General features: G+C 44.3%; 1 long non-coding RNA gene across 1 annotated transcript; it reads left to right on the forward strand.

Annotated features, from left to right (window-relative positions):
• Positions 1-2,053: 2,053 nt before the first annotated feature.
• On the forward strand, positions 2,054-8,866 carry LOC146812470 (uncharacterized). The gene is made up of 2 exons (XR_014966864.1): positions 2,054-2,514; positions 6,676-8,866. It is a non-coding gene; the product is annotated as an uncharacterized LOC146812470 (long non-coding RNA).
• Positions 8,867-15,527: the final 6,661 nt, after the last annotated feature.

Below are 15,527 nucleotides of genomic sequence, written 5' to 3' on the forward strand. Positions count from 1 at the left end.
TTGCTGGATAGTGGAAACACCACACCAGTAAAAAGTACCATACCTATGATATTATAAATTCCAATAAACTGTTGACTAGCAAGTAGCCCACTGTACAACCTGATTAATGAATCATTATCACACTGTTTTTAACAGGCACATTTTGTAAATATAGGACCTACATTTACAAACGTTACTAAGGATTCTGTATGGTCCCGTTATTTGCCAACTGTGTCCACTGGCGGACTCGGGGCGGAGGAGGTCCATGCGGTAAGTCGTGAGGGGGTGACACCATGAGTTACCCGCACCGGGTGACACCAACCCTAGTGACGCCGCTGAACCAGAGGTATTCCCAAAGCCTAATGAAATGCATAAGCAATGCTTACTCCAGGGAAACCGTATATAACAAATACAATGTATACTCCCTGGGTTTCACCAGACTCCTGATGAGTCATTGGCTAAATAGATACTATGATATTTTAACCGGCTGAAAAAAAGGCAATACTTCGAGTACAGTGGTCCCGGTTTTTTCATTTCCATTTAGTTATTTATGTTTCACTATAGAAAACGTGATCATAGAGTATGAGTCCAGAGAAACCTGAGCAGACATGTACATATACGGCCTCAGTAGTCCTCTCTCTTTTGAGGAATTCACCAATGCCCCTGGTGTATGCCGTGGAATTCTACAAGTATCACATTTAATTATTTCTCCCTTTTTTTCCTGCAAGGAAACCTCCACTGCAATCCGCCCATACCAATAAGATTGTTTAGGGAACTTTCCCACACTAAATGCACCACATACACCTTCTTTGTGGTGTATGTTTTGCAGTACAGTTTGAAGGGGCAGCCAATGGACAAGTTTGTGAATGCATATAACGTGCCAAATATGACAGTGTTCACTATAGATGCGTTTCCACACATCTCGCGATGTCATGGATCCTACCCGTAACTCACACTTTATTACTTTAGTGGATTTTCAGGGACTTTGCCCAGATAAAATTCTGTTGATCCTTATTCTGTGAATCATAATGCAGGAATTCTCTGCAGAATTCAAAGTTTTTGGATACCTAGCTTTGATTTAAGTGTGTCAAACATTTTGAGAATTAAGCCTCATGGTCCTATAAAGTGGTAGAACCAGAATGCGTGAGAGGGTTAAATGTACCATGTGAAAATGTGTGATGGTGCAAAGGCAAAGTGTGGTCTGGATAAACTAACCATGTCATCAATGCATGCTTGATAGTCAACTCTGACTTCCATCTCCACCACAGTTCAATTATTGCTTACCAACAAAAACAGATCAATAACTCAAATCTGAAGTTCGTGGAATTAATTAACAAACATTTCCGCAACATGTGCTTTAAATGACTGGGGTATCTTGTTGTTAAAATCGATAAACTTTAGGTGTACATACGCGGCGTTCATTTATGTTCACCACAACCATATTGTTAAAAGTAAAATAACGATCGTGAACATTGCCTGCGCCATCCTGTTTAGTGGGAATTTCTATGTGCACAAGCTACAGCCATTTTAGCCATCACAGCCATTTTGTACTCTGTTGGTCACCTTTGTCTCACCCTGTCCTTGCTAGCATCCTTCTGACTCTCTGACCAAACCTGATATGTGTGCTGGGGGCTATAAACCCTATTGTCACAACAAACCTCAGTGCCACTTGCTGCCACAAACTCGTTTTTCCTCTCATCTCTGTTTACAGGTAAACCCTTGCACACCAACAGGTTCCAAATACCAAACAGACTCTTGCAAACAGGGTTAATTGCACTGCAAACAGCAAGACTTGTTTTTGCCAACAATGGTACCTGTTTTTATCAACAGAACATACTCTTAGATCTGGCCGGTCTCACATGTTTTAGACCCTGAAGCAAGGTCCAGCTGCCAGATAATATTGTCTGTTTGGCCTGGATGGGAGGAGAATAACAGTTGGGCTTGTGTGACAACCTGCCCAGGACGGGGACTCAAATCTTGTGTAACCATGTTGACGAAACAATGTTGGGCTTGTGTGACAACAATGCATTGTGTCAAAACCTGTATAAAAGGAAGAGCCAAAAGAGATACAAGTGGAACACCTCCCTCAGACATCCCGGTGTCTGCAGTTGACGTGATCTCCTCATGAGAAATAAACCTTTTTCTTGTCTTCCAGTTTCCAGCGCTTGCCTCATTATTTTGATAGCGAACCCAAAGTGAATTAGAGGTGGAACCCTGCACCGGGCAGCATTGAGGATCTTAGAAGACTCGCTGCTTTTCACAAATTGGTGACTCAACGTGGAGGCTCATCAGCGACTCGTGGGTCTGGTAGAGAGGTCCTAACGACGGAGTGAACAACTAATGATTGGAGTTAACCTGCCCTAAAAAGACCCTCGTCTGGCTGCCGATCAACTGAACTTCACCGGTTCCGAACGGACCTCTCTCGAGTGACCTACGGTCCTGACTGAGACCTTCAAGGAACGCCGTCATTGATTGGAGTAAGAGGACAACCAGGCGCTGGAAAGGGAAGACGAAGAACTGTCCAATATGGTCCGGGTAAGGTCGTGAAAAAAACGACTTAAATTGATTGATTGATTGATAGAAATGCTAGTATTCCTTTTTGAGTTATTTGAGACATTCCCTGCTTGCAAACAACGTAGAATAGGAATATTCTCTCTTTGCAGACAGCGAAGGACAGGTAGTGCAGACTTTTTTCTAAAATTAATTGAGATATTCATTTTGACCGCTAAATATGTCATGCCTGTTTTCTCTAGATTGTTTGATTGTTTTGGACCAGACCGTTTGCTAGAGGTCAGTCATCCGGCACCGCCGGAAGGCACCCCTAACAAAGACATGTACGTTAAATATTGATTAGCCTCGTGAATATTGATTGATTGATTGTTTGAACAGAAGTTACTATTTGCAAATAGTAAAGGGCAGGTAATGCAGGCTCCTTGTCTGAATTTAGGATTAATTGAGAGATTTATTTTAACCGATATCCACCATGCCTGTCTTTTCTAAAAATTGTTGGAAAATGGTTGTTTAAGCTCAAATCGTTTGTTAGACATAAAGTCAACAGAACACCCGCCTTTTTCCATATCTCCATATGTCCCATAATGTATGGCTCATTGTGGAACAAATACACAAAGAAGAAACTCGATTTTCAGTGGCCAGTAGAATGAGTAATTCAATTCTAAAAAGTTAAAAAGATGCAGTACGCAGAAACAATGCTAAAAGAATAGTCAAGATATATTTTATTTATTTGCACTTCTACAACATAAGCAATTTGTAAGATCCTGGCGTTTAGGTATGTCAATAAAGAGGACAGTAAATTCAGCCTCTTTTACTTCGCAGCTCCCTTGAAGGAGCAAAAGCACACATTTTTCTCATTAAACATTTTGGCACTACTATTGTATAGTTTCCAAGGGAGTACTTTAGCCAGATATTGGTTGACTGTGAGCCCCAGGTGCATTCTGGTTCTTGGGGTCCTAAACATCGTAATATTTTTTATGTTGCACACCATGTGTTTCACCTACCTTCCCACCCACGTTCCACACTAATAATCTTGCCGACCTTCAGAGGGGTTTTTCAAATGCTTCTGAGCCTTACCAGGGGTATGCCATCCAGTCTAACATTAGACAGAAGTGAGATGTAAATCTATTAAATGAAAAGAGAGAAAATATCTTCCCTAACACATTGCTTGCATGGCCAAAGCCAGGGCTCGGAGAAACATCACAAGAAAGCTCATTTTAAGTGTTAGCATTTGATGTACTTGCACAAGTTACATGACCTGAATGAGCATTTAAGGAAAGTTTTGCTCTGTTTTAACCACCCACAACCTCCTAGGAAAAAGGTCATCTGTTTAGATTGTAATATGGAAAAGCTTTTCTCGGCACCGTATTTTAGGAGTCAGGCGCAAACACATATTGCTGGTTTTAGAAAGGCACAGCTTCTTTTATGTCATCTAGAGTGGTGCACCCTACACAAGCATTTAAGGCATGTCCTAGTCAGTGGTTGCGGACTCCATAGGTAGGTCTGCCAGCCCTGGCAGTTACAAATCTGTGGTTTCCTGGCACAGCTGTGCCCCCACGTTTTTGAACTGGAGCTGCACTGTTTCCCCCATCCGCCCGCAAACTGATCTCCATGCAAACGTTAAACGAGTTTGTTAGTGGTCTTGCCACTGTAGCCAAGATGTACACCCTTAGAAACAAGGATGCACCCAATGAAACTTGCCACCTCCTATAGTTTCCCTATTCGGTGAATGGGGACAGCCCCAGACCACTGTAGATTGTTTTTTTTTTTTAATGAAAGCATTAATCCATCATCCCCCTACCTTATACTGAATACCTCTGGCATCTGACCTTTTCCTACACGCGCTCCGTAATGCTGCACTTGAATGATCTATGTAGTGAACGTTCCGCCATTAGTTAACCTTGCCGCACTAACAATCTTTCTGGGCTTCAATACCAAGGTGCCAAGGACTGCATCTCAGAGATGAGTCTGATTCATGGTGGGTTAAAAATCTTCATCATCACGCGTATTGATGTGCTTTTGATGCTGCCCCCCCCCCCCCACCCTTTTCTTTAGGTTATAGCGGTGTTACAACTGAAGGTTGGAAAGGCTTAGCACACTGTCTTTTATGTGAAAATAGGCTAGTGTTATGAAATTGTGCATTGTGTGTAGGGACTATCTCTGAGTGCATGAAATGTTTGTATGGTATGTATGTGTACGTGTCATGTGCCTATGGGTCAATATGAGAACGCTTTTGTATGGCTGGGTTGCTAACCAGGTGGCCAAATGGGATGTGAAAAACAGGCCCAAACCTGGTGCCCACATGCGAAAGACTAATAGCATTTTTATTAAAATGTGACACATTTCTTACTAAAAACGTGTCTCCTGGAAGCCAGTGAATGGGAGGGCAGTTTACACCAGGAGCCTGAAGGTTTATTGCAGTACAAAAAGCCCGGCTCCAGCAGGTATCACAAATGTGCGACCTTTCACTTTTCCTAGGAACACTTTTTATCCTATTTGGACTGAAGTAACGTACACTAGTGAGAATGATGAATTTGATTTATGTACTGACCAAATGGAGAAGTGAAGGGTCCTCTGGGTTGGGGTTCATCCTATCTCCCTCCACCCAGAAGTTAGAGACATTGTCATGTTTCAGTTTTACCCCTTCTTCTTCCATCCACATAGAAACATAAGAGCTGTGCCATTGCACATGTGACTGGCATCCCTACTTTACACCTACACCTCAACTCGGACTATCGTTGCTAGATGTTGGGGGACACCACTGTGAGTATTAGTACGACTGTGCTTGTGTCCAGCCATTAAAAAGAGTAAGTATTTTCAAAAGAAGGTCACCTGCTTAGGGCATCAACTGTCAAAAAGGGGGGAAGGAAGGAGCCTGGCCCCTGGGTAAATTAAAAGAACTATTAGATGCACGACGTGCATGAAAAAGTCCTTTTGTGCAACTAACACTGCGTTTTTCGTCGGTTTCTGTGCTTGGCACATGTATTGTCGCGTCCTATTCTGTATTGTGTGTATACAAAGACTGCGCATTTTATGTTTTAGTTTGGCTTATGTGCTTATTATGCGAATTGTCCTGTACTGTTCTATGTGGTAAGTGCACTGGATAGCACTCTCTCTCTCTCTCTCTCTCTCTCTCTGAGCCTACCTACGCTGTCCAGGAATGACCATGCTGGGACCAATTCCATAAGACAACTGGGTGGACTCACTCTTAGCCATTCACTTCATAGAATGCTGTGAATACGCTTTTGAATAAATGAAGACACTGTACCTCACAAGTACACGTCTAATTGGCTTTAACACAACAGTGTTTGAACAAATTGACAGGAACAAAATACCATATTATGCCATGTTACTGCCCCTCTTTTCTGTAAAATGATGGAATTTCAATTGGCTGAAAATGCAAGGACGGGTAGACTGATGTCCCCTAATCTGACCCTTAAAAGGGGGCTATATGTCGGTGGCTTTCGTATGAATGCCTTAGTGGCACCACCATCATCGTTCATGTTACAACAAACATTGCATATAAGTTGTAGGGACATCACAAGTCCTTCATTAACTAGTGAAGTAGCTAGGTTGTAAAGGATGATGTAAAAATAAGAATAAAGTTTACAGAAAATGATTTGAACTAAACTGAAAGGAATGTTGTAGTAAGCCCTGCTGAGTGGGTGCTGAAGTCAATATGTTTAGTTAAAAGTAAGGAACATTGACAGGATGGGACAGTGCTCAACCTGCGTACTTTATGGTGCACAATACTAGGAAGGGTACCTGTATGCCCATGATAATAGCGCATCACACTTTTTATTGTGGTTAGCAGATCTTGAAGAAAATATAGCCCTACAGGAATTTATTTGTAACAGGTTTTTGCTGGAGAAGTCAGTTTAAATTTGACAGGCTATATAATTAATAATTTTAGATTTCTTGCCACAACCATAAACGTAAAAGGAATGTACACAAGAGATAATACGTATGCTGGAAATTCCTAGAGTTGTTTGCAGACCTGCACAACAGTGAAGGTTAATGAGTGAATAATATACACAGATGTAAAGATTCAGAGTACCCATATTATCTTCCTTTTAAGTAAATGATACATATTTCCCCAGCTGCTTGGGATTGGGAGAGAAAACTAAAATGTGTAACGTCTTCCCCTGCCAGTACTCTAAAAATTTGTTTTATACTCACTACTAGATTCAGGACGCCCTCCAGTCATTGGAAGAGAGAGGTCGCACGCGATGCACAGCCTGGCTGCTTGTCATGAAACGCCTATGACCACGACCAAGGTGGAGCCGCAGAGCAAAAAGATATGCTGGACGAGGCACTATCACCGACAAGAATGAAAGAGAGAAGGGCTGTTCAGAAGCCCCCAGTCTGTTGGTCTACTTGTGCCTGAAGTCTCAGCCCATTGGGCCTAATTGGTGGGCTCACTTGTGTGGAGTTTCTGACCCCCCCCCTTTGGTCCATCTCCAGTCTGACCCCACTCAACCCTCTCTTCCTTTGACTCCCCCAACCCCCTTTTTCACATGGGGTTTTAATCCACTTGATAAAGGAACAGTGCGCGAAGATAGAATAGGGTTAGTAGGGAAGGACTTCACGGATCAAGAATAGGGTGCGGGTACCCTGTCTAAGGTACCAGCGATAGATTAGTTAGTGAACAGGGCAAAGGGACTGTGATCTCAGAGAAAGAACGACCTTGCCCTGCAACGTGGAATCTGGATCCGAGCTGGACGCATAGCTCTACCGCCGGTGCTCAACAGCGCCAACGCTAGATGAACAATGGGAGCCTACCGGTAATGGCTCACTGTAAAGGACACTGGGAATAAGATTCATTCCCCGACCATCAATTATATTAGGTTGAATTTCTCTCCCAATCACCTTGTATTCATTATGCCCCAAATGGACAAGAAAAAGGTTTTCCTTTGAAATTCTACATCAATTGCATCCATAGTGTCATTGTATTAATAATAGCATAGAAATATCATACCATATGGAAGAAAGAGTAAACTGTGTATCACAAGGATTATACAACGCCAGTTGCGCTCATGAATATACTTATTAGTTTGGCTCCTCACACAGTCCAGTTCTCAATAATGCACTTAGTGGTCCTTACCTTACAAAACAATTAGTATGATAAACTCGTTTTTGTGTTAGAATGAATTTACTGCATCATCTAGGAATTATGCTCATCATCAAGTTTAAACGTGTGGTACAACAAATACCCTTTTGTATACACTGTCTCCCAGTTTGTTACATTCACTGCATAGGTTATTGACAATACTGTTTGTACTGATAGCGATCTTCTTCTCCTGCTGTCTGTGCATCTGCCTGTACAACCTGTATGCCACCAAAAACTACAAATGAACAGCCGAACTGCATGTTTAGCTATGGGGCAGGAAGTAAAGGGACTTATGGCGATAAATATTGACAAAGAAAAATGGACTCGATAATGATACCATCCTCTCCTCTACCACCCTCATTCCCCTCCAACCGATTACCATTGTTGGTTACCCACCCTCTGCTTCAAGTATAATCATGTTAACTTGTACACCACCACAACAGATGAACCTGAACAAAAATGACCTAGCTTATGTTAAAAAGTGGGGACTGTTAAAATCGATAAACTTTAGGTGTACATAAGCGGCGTTCATTTATGTTCACCACAACCATATTGTTAAAAGTAAAAAATCACGATCGTGAACATTGCCTGCGCCATCTTGTTTAGTGGGAATTTCTATGTGCACAAGCTACAGCCAATTTAGCCATCACAGCGATTTTGCACTCTGTTGGTCACCTTTGTCTCACCCTGTCCTTGCTAGCATCTTTCTGACTCTCTGACCAAACCTGATATGTGTGCTGGGGGCTATAAACCCTATTGTCACAACAAACCTCAGTGCCACTTGCTGCCACAAACTTGTTTTTCCTCTCATCTCTGTTTACAGGCAAACCCTTGGACACCAACAGGTTCCAAATACCAAACAGACTCTTGCAAACAGGGTTAATTGCACTGCAAACAGCAAGACTTGTTTTTGCCAACAATGGTACCTGTTTTTATCAACAGAACATACACTTAGATCTGGCCGGTCTCACATGTTTTAGACCCTGGAGCAAGGTCCAGCTGCCAGATAATATTGTCTGTTTGGCCTGGCTGGGAGGAGAATAACAGTTGGGCTTGTGTGACAACCTGCCCAGGGCGGGGACTCAAATCTTGTGTAACCATGTTGATGAAACAATGTTGGGCTTGTGTGACAACAATGCATTGTGTCAAAACCTGTATAAAAGGAAGAGCCAAAAGAGATGCAAGTGGAACACCTCCCTCAGACATCCCGGTGTCTGCAGTTGACGTGATCTCCTCATGAGAAATAAACCTTTTTCTTGTCTTCCAGTTTCCAGCGCTTGCCTCATTATTTTGATAGCGAACCCAAAGTGAATTAGAGGTGGAACCCTGCACCGGGCAGCATTGAGGGTCTTAGAAGACTCGCTGCTTTTCACATTATTGGTTCCTTTACTTCGTCTAATCATTGTCCCATACCAAGTTTGATAGTCAGTGGCAAAAAACTATTTATACCCTGGCATTGATAGCATCCTGACACATTATGTGACATGTGGCTGGTGCCCGACAAAACTAGCGTTGGGGCAATCCATTATCTGTTAGGGAGACTCACTGTAATATTGTGTGTGTGTGTCTGTTACAGTTCTAACTGTGCAGACCACAGATCAAGAGTGTCTGAGAGAGCACTACAGACCGAGCCCCACCTGGCATTCATGAAAGTTTGCCAGCTTTGGCACTGCCTGCGTCCCAGAATAAGGACTTCAGACATATGGACATCTTGCTGCTTTGTTGATTTCTTGATGAATGTTACATTTAGAAATGTTTCAAGCACATCATTATTGGCCAGAGTTGCTAGTATACATTACTCCTTACAAAACGAGTCACGTTCTTAGTCCATACACTAAAATACGATTCTCAGGGCTTTAATGGAATGAAAAACTAGGGGTCTGTCAAAGGGGCGTGGCTGATGTCATTAAGGGCGTGGCTTAAAAACACGCGACCTCAACAACCTGTGCTTAGCATAGCGTGGTATTTTGCTGCTTCTGTCATTTGCATCCAGATATATAATACAACAAGTAACATTACACCAACAACCAGTTTGGGCTATTTGCTTTGTTAGTGGTTGTTAGTTATTAAGATACATAAGCAACAACTATGGCTTCGTTGTACAGGAAATTGAAAATGCTTCAGTTCTGAAATGATGAGACTCTGAAAGAACTAGATAGAACGAGTCTTTATGAAGTTACCTCAAGGCAGTGAAAGGTGGCACCGCTGCAGAGTCGAGGTTTTTTTTTCACCCTGAGGGTGAGGGCAAAAATGGAGAGCCCGATGGGAACCCGTCTCAGAACCTGCTTTTTAGAACTGCCAGTGCTGCGCACCGGCAGGACCCGGCCCACTTAAAGCCCTGACTAATCTGTTTCAACCAACTTAAAGCACGGAGTAGTGCCAAATCAAGATCTAACGTCTCCGTCAGGTGGCACGTTAGGCTTGGGCAGGACTTAAAATGGGCCTGAGGCAGTTCTAGAAAGCAGGTGCTGAGACGGGTCCCAATCGGGCTCTCCATTTTTAGTTCTCGGCTAGCGAAGGCTGCGCTTGCGCAGTCTCGCTTGCGAGATTTAACGTTTTTCAGTAGTGGGGCTTGAACCCGCCCCTCTTCTCCATTGGCTGGCCTCTTAAATGCTGGTCAGCCATTGGAGAAGAGCTTTGTCTGTCGAAACAAGCCCCGTCTTTTTCGGATTCGGGGGCGTATTTATTCGCGTCTTTCTCTTTTTGAAGCCCCGCTCCTTTTACACTGGTGGGCGTGTTTGTATTTTTTTTTTTTTTACAGGGACGTTCTCGTGTTCATTTTATATGAGCCGGGGAGGAAGGCACGCGCGATGGGGCGGAATGCAGCCTTGGCTCCCAATTCCCGCAGCCTCCTTTGTTCTCTGCTCGGGCTCATCCCGAGAAGTCGACGCTTTGCCCTCACACCCACAGCTGAGATGGAGTCCCCACGCGCTTGCTACTGGATTTCGAGGAAGGCAAGCGCGATGGGGCGGAATGCAGCCTCGGCTCCCAATTCCCGCAGCCTCCTCTGTTCTCTGCTCGGGCTCTTCACAGCTGAGAGGGAGTCCCATTGCACAGATGCCGAGCCGAGTCTCCAGGGGGAGGAGGGGAAACGAAGAAGGTAAACAAGCGCTCCAGCTAGTGAGCTACGGGCACGCTGCGTAATGCCTTTTGAGATTTCCTGAAATAAGCCTTTAAATATATTTCTGATCTAGAATTAACGTATTGATTTGCCCCAGTCACTATTGATCTGATTGTTTAATACTCTGCTAATTGGATGTGGACAAAGCAAGAGGGTGGTATCTCTAACTGCTAGATCAACTGGAGTGAAGGCGCTGAGCTGCCGAAGTAAAACTTGGGGTTTCTGAGGCAACCACCTCTGTTATCTTTAACGAGGAACAGTCTCGATGGTGAGCAGGACCTGGTTGGCTAAAGAGTAAACAGTCTCATACGAGGCCCAATCATACGAGGCCCAGTGCTGAAGCTCGCATACGTCAGGCTATTTTCTCCATCTGGGTTGCACGCACACACTGACCAATCAGATTATGTCACACCAATTAGGCAAAGACACCTCAGCCTGGCTCTGCTGAGTCACTCACACAAATGTGGCACGGGCTTGCTTCAGCCTGCAGCAGCTTGGAGCTACGCACTGTGGTCGAGCGGAAACTCCTGCAGTTACAACAAGGACAGCACAAAGCTTCAGCTGCGACCCACTAACTCTTACGAGTATGATCTATCACTGAGCTACACTGTGAAATTAAGACACAGGTTCCCTTCATAAACTATCTTCATTAATACACTGTCTCTGGCAACTGCAACGTGAAAAAAAAACAATTGCATATACGTGACATGGAAAAAGGAACAAAAAAAACAGAAGAGGACTGATTATGATTAGAAGAATATAGGAAGCCATCTGTAAAAATACAGATTCCAAATGCCATCTTTTTTCTTGTCAGAACATTTTCCATTCTGAAAACAAATGAAAAGCGTCTTCCTGTACTTGCTTGAAGAATGGTTGATGTTGTTTTCCCCGCAGGGAAGTAGGAAGTGACATCATGCATCCTTTGACGTCGATGATAACATCACAGACTCGGCGACGGCCATCCCTTTAGTCTCTGAATAGCCCATTGGTTGCTTATGATAAGTCACAGGAAGAAGGAGTGTTGGTGTTTTCAGCTAGGGAGCTACGGGTGCGCTGCAGAGTTTGGCGTGGAATGAATTTTACCAAAAGGTTCAGAAGCTTAAGAAATGCGACACCAAGCGCCCATTATGTGACTATGCTGTAAGCACAGTGCAAGTGGCATTAAAATACAACATATTTCCGGTTCTCGGCTCCTCAAAACTGTTCTCGCGCTCTGTTTAGCTTCCATCAAAAGTGTCACCGAAAGGTAGTTCTCGGGCTGCCCCCCTTGGAGCTGTCATCTGGCACAGCACTCCCACCCACCCACATCCCTCGAAAGAAGTGTGAATCCACGCTGCAAAGACAGTGCGCGCCTGTGCGCCATCCGGCGAGCCCCGTGCAAGAATCACTTTTCAAGAGTCAGCGTTTAACAGGTGCAATTAAATAAGCTACGGGACGTGTGAGTCGGAAAGAAAGAAAGCTTTCTAAGGACATCCTGGGAGAGGCTATGTGGGCGGCTGAACTATTTTAAACCCATTCTACCACATGGATGTGGACGCGACCTGGAGGTTCGAACCCTGGTTTCCTGCGCCAGAGGCGGCAGCGCAGCCGACGGACCACATCCTGTGATTCAGGACAAATCATTTGGGGGCATATCAACAAGGGCTTTATCTCTGCTTTTTTGGCTTTAAAAGCCAAAAAAGCAGAGATAAAACTAGCACCCTATCAACAACAGGGTGCTAACATGCAAATTTGCATGTTAGCACCCTTTTACTCTACGCTTCCCCTTGCATCTCTAATGAGATGCAAAGGGGGCGTTCCAGAGTAAAATAATAGGAGAAATGTCGCTAAGCGACATTTCTCCTATTATCAAGAATATCGCTAACCCTGTTAGAGACAAAAAAAGCAGCGCTAACCGCGGTTAACGCTGCTTTTTTACGTCTGGTATTTTTCTGACTTAGCCATGATATCCTATGGAAGGAGGATATCATGGCTAAGTTTGTCTGTCCCTATCAACAAGCCAACGTGAGATTATCGCTGGGTTTCCAGCGATAATCTCATGTTAGCCACTTAGCGTGAGGATTTTTATCGCTATTGAGATAAGCGTTGCTAATAGCACGCTATCTCAGCGATAAAAATCAACGCTAGCCGGCGATAATTATCCTAGCGCTAAGTGCGCTTAGCGATAATTATCGCCGGTTGTTGTTGATATGCCCCATGATCTGCCCGTGCCTAAAAATAGGATCGTGAACTTGTGTGTTGCGAGATCGCGCTATAAAACTACCCAAAAAATACATAACCAACTGCGATCGAAAGACTACCTATGGTAGGGTGACCAGCATTTTAAAGCCAAAAACCGGGACATTTTTAAAAAATAGCAAAAGGACTACAATTTTACCTCACCTGAGTACACAGAATGACAGTGCTCCTCAGCAGAGAATTACAGAAGAGACAGTAAGAACATAAATAGAATGCAATGTTTAAAGTCAGCAGAATGTCTGTGTGTGTGTGTGGGGCTCTGTGTAAGTGTGGGTGGCTCTGTGTGTGTGTGTGAGGCTCTATGTGTGTGTGTGTGTATGTGTGTGGCTCTGTATGTGTGGCTTTTTTTGTAGGTGGCTCTATGCGTGGGTGGCTCTGTCTGTGTGTGGGTAACTCTGTGTGTGTAGGTGGCTCTGTGTGGGTGGCTCTATTTGTGTGTGGGTTGCTCTATGTGAATAGCTCTGTGTAGGTGGCTCTGTGTGGGTGGCTCTGTGTGTGTGGGTGGCTGTGTGTGTGTGGCTATGTGTGTGGGTGCAAATGCAACAGGTCTCGCATTTGAGAGAGATTAAGCTATTGACATTGTAAATAACAATGCCCTTTCTTTAAATGTTTTATAAACAAAAATAATGTCATGAGCAATGGCAATAGCTCTAACTTTAACAATGCCGAGACTATTGCATTGTAAATGCTTGCTACCCTCACCCACAGGATGAAAAGAATAAATCTTAACTCTGCGGCAGTACCACTTCACTGTCTTTGAGGCAACTTCAAAGATGCTCGTTACATGTCTTTCACAGTCTCATCATCTTGTAGCGGAAGCATTTTCAATATCATATACCACGAAGCCATAGTTGCTGCTTATTTATCTTATTCAACTCACAACCATTGACAAAGCCAATAGTCCTGGCTTGTTACTTGTTGTATTATATATTTAGTTGCAATTACAGAAGCAATAAAATACCAGTCGAAGGGCACACTATGCTAAGCACAGATTTTTAGCTTATGTGTCTCTAAGCCACTCCCCTATCTACATCGGCTACGCCCCTTTTAGAGACCACCCGTTTTTGTCATCCCACCTGGGCTTGGGACTAACATGTAGGTTCGCTTTCTATCCTTAAAGCACCAAGTATCTAAATTCTACGTCAGGTGGCAGGTTTGTTAGACTTGGGGCTAACATGTAGGGTCGCTTCTATCCAGGGCTTTAAGTGGGATGAAATAACTGGGGGGTCTCTCAAGGGTCTGTGGCCAATGTAATTAAGGGCGTGGCTTAAAACACGTAAGCTAAAAGTTTGTGATTAGCATAGTGTGCCGCCCGACTGGTATTTTGCTGTTTCTGTCATTGCAGCCAGATATATATGATACAACAAGTAACACCATACCTACAACAAGTCAGGACTATTGGCTTTGTCAATGGTTGTTAGTTGCATAAGATAAATGAGCAGCAACTATGACTTGTATTAATATTGAAAAAGCATCCACTTGAAGCCCTAGTGACACCACGACAATGTTGCTGCTCCTGTGCTTCAAAAAGAGAAGGGAAATCCCGAGAGAAAATGACTCTCTTTAAAGGATTTCCCTTCCCCTATAAAAATCGAAAAAAACGGACCGCCTGTGCCACGGCACAAAACAGAGCCCGATAGAAACCCGTTTCGAGGCCTCCTTAAAAAAAAACTGCCGGTTCTCAGACCCGGTGAGACCCGGCCCACTGAAAGCCTTGCATCTATCCTTAAAGCACCCGGAGCGATCCATCTCCCCTTCCCAGCGGCAGAGACATCCTCGGAAGGGACGCCCGCATTGGTATGTCAAGAGGACTCAAAAGTATCCCCCCTTCTCTGCGGCTCTCACAGACAGGCCTGCCCTCCCCACGCTTTGAGGCTATTACTCCTCCGGCAATCGATCAAGCGACTTTGACAGGCGATGACAAACTGCTTAATCGCACACCTATAAAGGTAGATAACAATCCCTTGTGTATTTAAGGCAGGAAAGCATCCCCAGCCCCACATGCCGCTGCCAAAGCCGGAAGGTGGGAATGCGTGGAATGAAGTGTGACAGCTGGGCGGTGCTCTTAGAAAAAGTTCACAGGAAAGGGGCTTTTACAAAATTAAAGCAAACAGGCTGATTGATTGCGTTGGCAAAATCTTATTTTTTATACGGCAATTCCCGCAATCCTCGTGTTGCTTAACAGCAGAGGCGCAACTAGAGCCAAATTTCGTGGGGGGCTAAGGAAAAATTTCGGGGTGGGGTGAATCTTTAAGCAATAGTCAGAGGGGAGCTGCAGGGGCTCTTAGAAGAGGCGAAACAACAGCAAGGCCTCATTAACATGCAAACGATCTTTGAAAGACCTGTGAAGTGCTCGGGTGCGACTGCGTGCGGTGCCCGAAAAGCGGTTTCATCCCGGGCTGCCACACACGACGGGGGGGGGGGGGGGGGGGGGGGCTGAAGCCCTATGAGTCCAATGGGTGTTTTGCGCGCCTGCTTAACAGCACTGTGCATTACCAGTATAAGCATCACCTGGTTTAATGTTATCTCCCAAGCCAGCCAGGGCAGGTTTGCAAACCTATGGCCTGC

The sequence above is a fragment of the Triturus cristatus genome, chromosome 7 (genome assembly GCF_964204655.1).
Source record: "Triturus cristatus chromosome 7, aTriCri1.1, whole genome shotgun sequence".
Lineage (NCBI taxonomy): Eukaryota > Metazoa > Chordata > Amphibia > Caudata > Salamandridae > Triturus > Triturus cristatus.